General features: G+C 38.0%; 1 protein-coding gene across 1 annotated transcript in view; it reads right to left on the reverse strand.

The window, feature by feature from the left end:
• Nucleotides 1-8568, reverse strand: part of natd1 (N-acetyltransferase domain containing 1) — a 52573-nt gene extending 44005 nt beyond the window's left edge. Inside the window, 1 exon segment of the mRNA NM_001008089.1 lies at nucleotides 8517-8568. The gene's annotated coding sequence lies outside the window, so the exon portion shown is untranslated.

An 8568-nucleotide genomic window follows, 5' to 3' on the forward strand; every position in this document is an offset into this window, starting at 1 on the left:
GGTGCCCAAAAAGTAGATTGCGCTCCACCACTAGATCACTTTAAAGTTTGTGGTAGTCTTTGAGGTGGAATGCAGTGGGATGACATCCCACCACTTCTTTTTTCCCCCCAGCATACTGGAGCTTTTGAGTGCGCCTGCTCAAGCCATCCATCTTTGTAGTTTCATCTTTATAGTTTCATCCCACTACAGAAGACTGTCCCCACAGGGCCACTGTATATATTTGTTCCAACTTTATATATGTTTCTGTGTGCAGACTACAAAGTGGGCCATGAAGAAGGGAATTAAAAACTACTACAATCCTCACACATTAAACTTGAAGTTGGCACTTGAATAATGTTATGTGGGCATTAAATGTAAATTTGGCACTGCATTTATATATTGCTATGTGTATTTGTTGAAACTTTTTCTTGCTTATTGCACCAAATGATAGACTTTGCACTATTTTAACTGTAGGCTATAACTGTCATCAAAACTATTGTAAATGTCCTTGGGGATGTGGACAGGCCAAAGGGAAGGCATGTGAACTGGACATGCTGATCTCTGAAAGCAAAGAAACTTCCTGTGTGAATGGGCACGTGAAAACATGCATCTTTCAGATACAGATTTACAAGCCAGGACAGGGGAGGGGTTGCCTGAATGATGGTTTAATGGGTGTAAGTTCAATGCTGACCTAAAATCCCCCAAGGTATTCCAAACCAAAAAGAGCTTTGAGTAAAACCTGCAAATTCAGCTTTTGCAAACAGAGCCCCCTGACAGGGAATGTGTGTTGTAAGACTGCCTAACTGCACAGAGAACCCCAGAAAAACCATTTATTTTTTTTTGGAAAGTACACATTCTCATGAATTCAAAACAGTTAATAACGTCTTAATACACCAAAGTACCAAACTGCAAAGCTATACCAAAAAACAGATAGGGGACAATAATGCAGGGATAAAAATAAATAAAACTCACAAAAATTGCACAAATCAATGAACAACAAAATAAGTCATAAGACTTAGACATAATTAGTGGTCAAAATACCTAATACAATAGTCGTGCTGCCAAAATAAACAGTTTTTAGGGGAAAAACAAAAGTGTAAGATAAATAAGTGAAAAAAAAAAGGGTGCATATATGTGTACACATGTAAAAGTTGCTCGAGTATGTGTGTATATGAACATATGCAAAAGGAGTGCAAAATTTGCTATATGTGTGTGCAAATAAATGCCACTTACCAGTTCTGTAGCATGAGGGAGGCAAGTATAAATGTAGGGGTCATGGAGAGTTCTGCACAGCAGAAAATGAATGAGTAATGAAGGGGGGTGGAAGAAGCAGCAGTTGTGATGCAACAATTGTATCACAGAAGCTGCCTCTGGAGAGAGAAACCTATCTGCCCAAGATTGTACGGGGTACACGCTTGGCAGTTAAAGGGGACCGGTCACCCAGACATAAAAAGCTGTATAATACAGGTCCTTTTCAATTAAACTTTTCAAATTAAACCCCAAATTCTCTTTTTATAAACATATCCATACCCATTACAAAGGTTTTTTAAAATCCAAGCTGTCAATCATATCATTTTCCACCTCCCTCCTCACCATCTAATTGCGTAGCCAGTGTATAGGTATGTGCATTAGGTTCCCCATTCTGGCACATATACAAGAATTATTGCTGATGCAAAGCTTATCTTGATAACCGTGTCCATAAAATGGCACTTGTCTGCTTGCTGTGATTGTGAGCTTTAAGACAAAAGTAAACAAGATATTTTTATAGTGTAACTGAAGTTTATTTTGCTTTACAAACACAACAGAAAATAATTTGGAATTATTTCTAGGGTGACAGGTCCCCTTTAAATAAGGCAGGTACCTGAAAGATCCTCTTTCCCTAGGGCCAAATGATCACATTACAATAAAAGGTATACAAAAAAGTCGAAGCGAGGATCACATCAATAAGCCAATGCAAATCAGTCTGAAGGTCCTGAATCAGTAGCTTAAAGTGGACCGGTCACCCACACATAAAAAACTGTATAATAAAAGCCCTTTTCAAATTAAACATTTAACCCCAAATCATTTTTTTTATTACCACATCCATACCCATTATAAAAGCATTTAAAAATCCCAGCTGTATCATATATTGCCTGCCCCGCCTCTATGCCTTAGGCATAGAGGTGGGGCAGACAGATACTTTCACTTTCAATTCAGAACTTCTTAGCTGTTGCTGCACTCCTCACATTCCCCCTCCCTTCTCACCATGTAATTTTGTAACCAGTGCATAGACATGGGCATCAGGTCCCCTCATACTGGCACACAAACAAGATTTTGGAAGGATGCAATGCCTGCTTTGATAAGTGTCCACAAAATGGCGCCTGCCTGCTTGCTGCAATTGTGAATTCCAAGGCTGAAGAAAATAAGATTAAGATAATTTATATAGTGTAAATAAAGTTTATTTTGCTTGACAAACACAATAGAAAACAATTTGGAATTATTACTCAAGGTGACAGGTCCCCTTTAAAGGAACACCAAAAAATTAATATGTTTTCAAGCAATTCAAATATAATGTACTGTTGCCCTACACTGGCAAAAGTGTTTTCTTCAGAAAGACTACAGTCACTTATATAAACAAAGCTGCTGTGTAGCCATGGGGGCAGCAATTCAAGCTGAAAAAAGGAGAAAAGGCACAACTTACACAGCAGTTAACAGAAAAGTTCTATCAAATATAATGGGAATCTACTCAGCTTAACTGTTGCCTCAACTCTAGTCAGTGGCTGACACAGTATATGGTGCTTAAGGGCAGGGGTACATGGGTTGCGCTGCGACTAATCTCCCCACAATGCCATGCCACAGGCTAGAAAGTAAATCGCGGGTGGGATGGCATACGCGGCGCCGCGATTTGCCGAAGTCACCTTGGGAGGTGATTATTAATTAAATTAAGTGAAAATTAATGTGAACAAGGCACCTGGCCAGATGAAATACACCCTCTGGTACGGAGAGAGCTAGGGTCAGTTTTACAGTGGTCTCTGTTTCGGATATTCTCAGACTCGCTTTCATCTGTATGGTACCTATGGATTGGAAGAAGGCTAATATTATTCCTATATTTAAAAAAGGTATAGGCCTATAAGTTTGACATCGTGGCGGGTAGGTTATTTGAAGGCTTGTTAAGGGATTACAGATAAAATTATGTACTGGACAATTGGCATTATGATCAGTAATCAGCATGGCTTTATGAAGGACAGGTCATGTCAGACCAATTTAATTTATTTTTATGAGGATAGTAAGAAGCTGGATAGTGGGAGTGCAGTAGATGTTATCTATTGCTATCTATGCAGATGACACAAAACTCTGCAGACCAGTCAATTCTATCCAGGATGTGGCATTCTTCCAGCAGGATCTTGACCAACTGGCAATCTGGGCGGCTAAGTGGCAGATGAGATTTAATGTGGATAAATGTAAGGTCACGCACCTGGGATGTAAAAATATGCAAGCCACTTATACCCTTAATGGGACTGCACTAGGCAAATCCATAATGGAGAAGGACCCTGGAGTCCTTGTAAAAGGGTCCAAAGAAGGGCAACTAAGCTGGTAAACGGTATGGAAAGTCTCCGTTATGAAGAAAGACTGGCCAAGTTGGGTTTGTTTACACTGGAGAAGAGGCGCTTAAGAGGTGATGTAACAACTATGTATAAATATATAAGGGGATCATATAATAACCTCTCTAATTCTTTATTTACCAATAGGTCCTTCCAACTGACACAAGGGCACTCACTCCAATTAGAAGAAAGGAGGCTCCACTTAAATATTTGGAAAGTATTTTTTACTGTGAGAGCTGTGAAGTTGGTTCAGATGATTTTTTTGCATTCCTCTGGATCAACTGGCAATTAGGCAGGTTATATATAAGCATTATGGTTGAACTTTACGGATGGAAGTTTTTTTTCAATGTAACTTCCTATGTTACCTGCTATGTAACCTGTGCCTTTTCTCCTTTTGTTAATCTGAATAAGCATGGCTACACAGCAGCTTTGTTTAATCTGTTGCAGCGCTTCTGAAGTAGACACATGACTTATATTATGTGCTATTGCCTGCATTGGTATATTACTTTTATGCTCTTAATTTTTGGTGTCACTGCTTTAAATTTGCCTGTGTATGGCCACTTTAATTTGAGGTATCTAAACAAGTGATAAATGTATTTACTTTCTCCACATGACAAACATTTGTTTATTTAAATTATGCAATTGGATATAAAATATAATTCTGCTGGATATGTTATATCAACTTTATATGTCAATATTGCTGAAATTAAGATAACATTTTCAATATTGCAACTGTTAACCCTTTAAGTGCCACAGGACATAGATTCTATGTCCTGCTGCACTCCGGATTTGGGAGCGGAGGAGCTGCTTTTCCCCAACCCCTAGACAGCGGTGGGGAACAAGTATCCACTGGGGCGCGATCGCCCAGGGGCCCCATAGGAAAAGTCAGGCACACTGTTTGTACGTGCCTGACGTTTCCTGCTTCCCCCTCTGCACTCTCACGGATCGCAGGTAGAAGCTGCAGATCAGGTTCCTGGGTCCTTCCTCCCACCTCCATAGGATCTGTGTGACTGCTTGTCCCAGGTAGGTGTTAAAAGTCACACATACAGACGAATATTACACTAATACACACTTAAACTCACACTTACACACACATACATTTTTGGGGGGTTTCACACATTCACAGCACTTACAAAATTTTAAGGGTTTTGTTTTTTTTGTAATTGCATCTTTTTTTTCTTGCCTGACAAAAAAAATGTTTTATTGCCATTTGCGGATAGCGTATTTGCTAACCGCACTGAGCAATACCTTTAGTGTATTATTTTGGTGTTTTTACTACATTTTGTGTGATTTTGGTGCATTTTTAGGTATTTTATTGCATTTTTAGTTATGCATAGTTGTTGTTCGCTTGACTTTGTCTGCAAAACTTATTTGCCCAAGCCAAAATACTCAAACTGTTATTCTGACCGCAGATATTACTAGGCAAAAAAAAAAATATATATATATTGATTCGAGTGATTTTTTTTTTTTTTTTTTAGCAATTTTATTGCATTTCATATTGTTCTTTGTTACTTGTCATGGACATTTTGTCAGCTGTATTTCAATTCTGCTTCCTCTGTACCCCACATAGTTTGGCAAATCTATGCATATTGGGCATCAAACTGTTCAGTAGACCCTTGGTGTTCATATTTAGAGTGTTTTATGTTGGTACGTTACTAAATGTGGTGTACATAATGGGGCAACATGCAAGCTTTGTGACGATTTTCAGAAATGTCATAAAAACCGTTCTGTTTAGCATAGCTTTGTAGTTTGGTAGTTTGCAGTAGAAAGATGTATTTACCCATTTTTGTTTTGTCAGAATGTGTACTTTCGGAAAATATATGGTTTTCTAGGGTCTCCGTACTGTTAGGGGGTCTTATGGCACATAATGCACATGCCATTAGATTATATTGCAGCGTATACACTTTGTATGCACTAACTTCATTTTGGGGTCTCTAAATGTCAGATACATCTGTGATCCTATGCACAGTGGGTATCAAACTGGTTAGTGGACCCTTGTCTTTCATATTTAGGGTGTGTTTTGGTACCTAATGCTATGTTGGAGATAAGGTGCTTGAACATGGAAGGTTTAATGCGATTTTCAGGTATTTCATCAAAACCGACAATTTTGGGAAAGCATTGGTGCCCATTTTGAATACGCCTGAATGTGCACTTTACAAAAATATATGGTTTTGCGGGGGGGTCAATGTATTTTTTTGTGTTTTTACCCCACAGAAAATGCAGTAAACATGTTGAATTTTCAGTAGATAAAGAGATCTCCGGGGCAATTTGTACGTACTAACTTCCTTTCGGGGTCTCTAAATTCCAGATACTTTAGTAATCCTATGCACAATGGGCATCGAACTGTTTGGTGGACCCTTGGCTTTCATATTTAGGATGTGTTTTCTTGGTACCTATTGCTATGTGGGGGAGATATGGTGCTTGAAAGTGGAAGCTTTGAGGTAATTTTTTTGAATTCTCATAATTTTTTATAGAAACTGCTAAATTTAGGAAAGCTTTGCTGTTTGGTACTTGGGAGTGGAAATACATGGTTACCCATTTTGGATTCAGCAGAATGTGTACTTTTCAAAAATATATGGTTCCAGGACTTTTGGCTTTGGAATCTAAAGTATGCCGTATTCTGCTGTAATGCTTTGAAAATTGGAAATTCATTGCTGGGAGTTTTTGATCTATAGAAGTGAGAAGTCTCCATAAAGCTATACATATCAGGTATTGGCATGTTTGGGAGACATAAGGCTTTCCAAATCAGTTGAATTTTTGTCCATAAAATAAAATATGTTTCTGGTATAAATCCCTATATCATGAAAAATAGCATTTTTTTTTTTTATTTTTTTTTTGTATTTCAAGCTCTGGAACAAGATTTAGAAGTGGAAATACACAAAAACAGATTTGGAAAGCTTAGGTTCTCCTGAAAAAAAACCAATATATAGTTTTCCTACCTAAACTTAACCCTTCCACCAATAAAAGCCCCTAAAATTGAGAGAGCACAGAATGTTAACAAAACGTCTGGCACTGAGGGGAACCGAAATGTGAAATTCTGCTGGCATGTAAAAGGGTTAAATGAATCAATGTCAAAGAGTAGATAAAAAACACATTTAAAATAGTCCAAATAATAGTAAAAACGGAAAGCCCGTCTCCCATAGACTCCATTTTAATCAAGTAAATCAGATTTTTAAAATGATTTCCTGTTTCTCTGTAATAATAATAAAACAGTTCCTTGTATTTGATCCCAACTAAGATATAATTAATCCTTATTGGATTCATAACATTCCTATTAGGATTAAAACATTTTATTGTTTTTTTAGTAGACAAGTTATGGGGATCCAAATTACATAAATACCCCTTACCCCCCTTGGTCCTGAGCATTCTGGATAATGGGTCCTATACCTGTACCATTGTTAAAGAACAATATATTTAAATCTGACGATCATGAATATTTGAAGAGATGCAGCACCTGTTGTAAAATCTGGATTTAGTCTCTAAGATTACTTAAAGAAAAACAAATTCAGTTTTATATTAGTAAATACCCTTTTCTATAGGACAAAATGGAAATTCTCAATTTGAGGAAAATGAGTAAGGTGCACTGTAAAGATTTACATTGTGTTAAAATTTAAGTCTTGAGTGCAGAACAAAGGGATAATAGGATTTTCAAATAAATTAAATATTTATTATCAACTTACAGATTCTGTCACTGGGAATTTTTTTTTTTTTTTTAAACATGTCAGTTAATATTTCTCTTACAGCAGAATCCTGTACTAATTTTTTTCAAAATGGGTATGATTTTGTGCATATTTAAATTTCAAATTTGAATCAAGTCATTTTCCTTTCCTCAGCCTTATGCCCTCATAAAAGTCAGTCCCTCTTTACTGCTGCACTGAGTGATACCAAACCTCCCGCTCCTCAGCAGCCTATCAATAGAACATTGGGCACAACTCAACGTCATGTGCCATGTGAAACTATAAAGTCCTAGATGCATAATAAAACATAATAAAAGTGGATTTGTAAACAGCCTTTACAGAGGCCTTACAGCACTGGTGTACTGAGTTAAATCCCAGCTTGGATACTTTCTAGAAGGAATTTATATGTTCTTCCTATGTCTGCATGGGTTTTCTCCAGTTTTCACACAGCAAAAAATATATCAGCAGGTTAACAGGCTCCTGGTAAAACTGACCCTACTGTGTGTTAATGTGATAGGGACCTTGGGCCATATGCTCCATTGGGGTAGCACTATATAAATAATATTATAATTACATATAATAACAATGCTTGTGGATTCTGCCAAATTCCAAAGGGGCTACTGTAAGATACCGGCATAGACAATCACTTTTTAGTTGGACCTCTGTGTACTTGAAATGACAGGGCCTATTTTGAATCCCTGTCCAGTCCTAATAGCAACCCATCATGTTAAGCTCCCAGTGAATATTTTTTGTGCAGAGGCTGCTTTCAGAAAGCCTGAAATCCAACAGTGAGTATGCAAACCCAAGACATGCAATTGTTTACTCACTACTAGTTTTGAGTTGCTGGCAGGTTCAGGAGCCCTGCTTTTTCACAACTGCGGTTCGTACGTAACATACTTATCACCTTCACATAACTTTTTTTTTTTAATTTCACATTGCTGATTTCAGTTCATTCTTCATACCTAACTACATTTAAAATAAAGCCTTCTGATATGTTCAAGACACAATCCATGGTACTACGGAGTTACCCTAGTGGGTACGGAGTACGCTTTGCCCACGCAGGGGCCGCAAAAAGCCCTACAATCTCTCCCCGCGGTGAAAGACTAACGCAAATCTCCTATCAGCGAAAAGCAGGCCACGGTATCCGTTCCTTAAGCGACCTCTAAATTAGACATGTACACACGAAGCAGTACAACTGACACTGTAACATGTTCCCATTTTAGTACTTTTGTCGGGCTCTCGTTTCACTGCTTTTGAGCACCTTCAGGTCCAGCCTCACCTCTCTCTAATGCCGGACCAGCGCGCCTCATTCCCCAAATTGCCATCTTGAG

Source organism: Xenopus tropicalis, chromosome 9, assembly GCF_000004195.4.
Source record: "Xenopus tropicalis strain Nigerian chromosome 9, UCB_Xtro_10.0, whole genome shotgun sequence".
NCBI lineage: Eukaryota > Metazoa > Chordata > Amphibia > Anura > Pipidae > Xenopus > Xenopus tropicalis.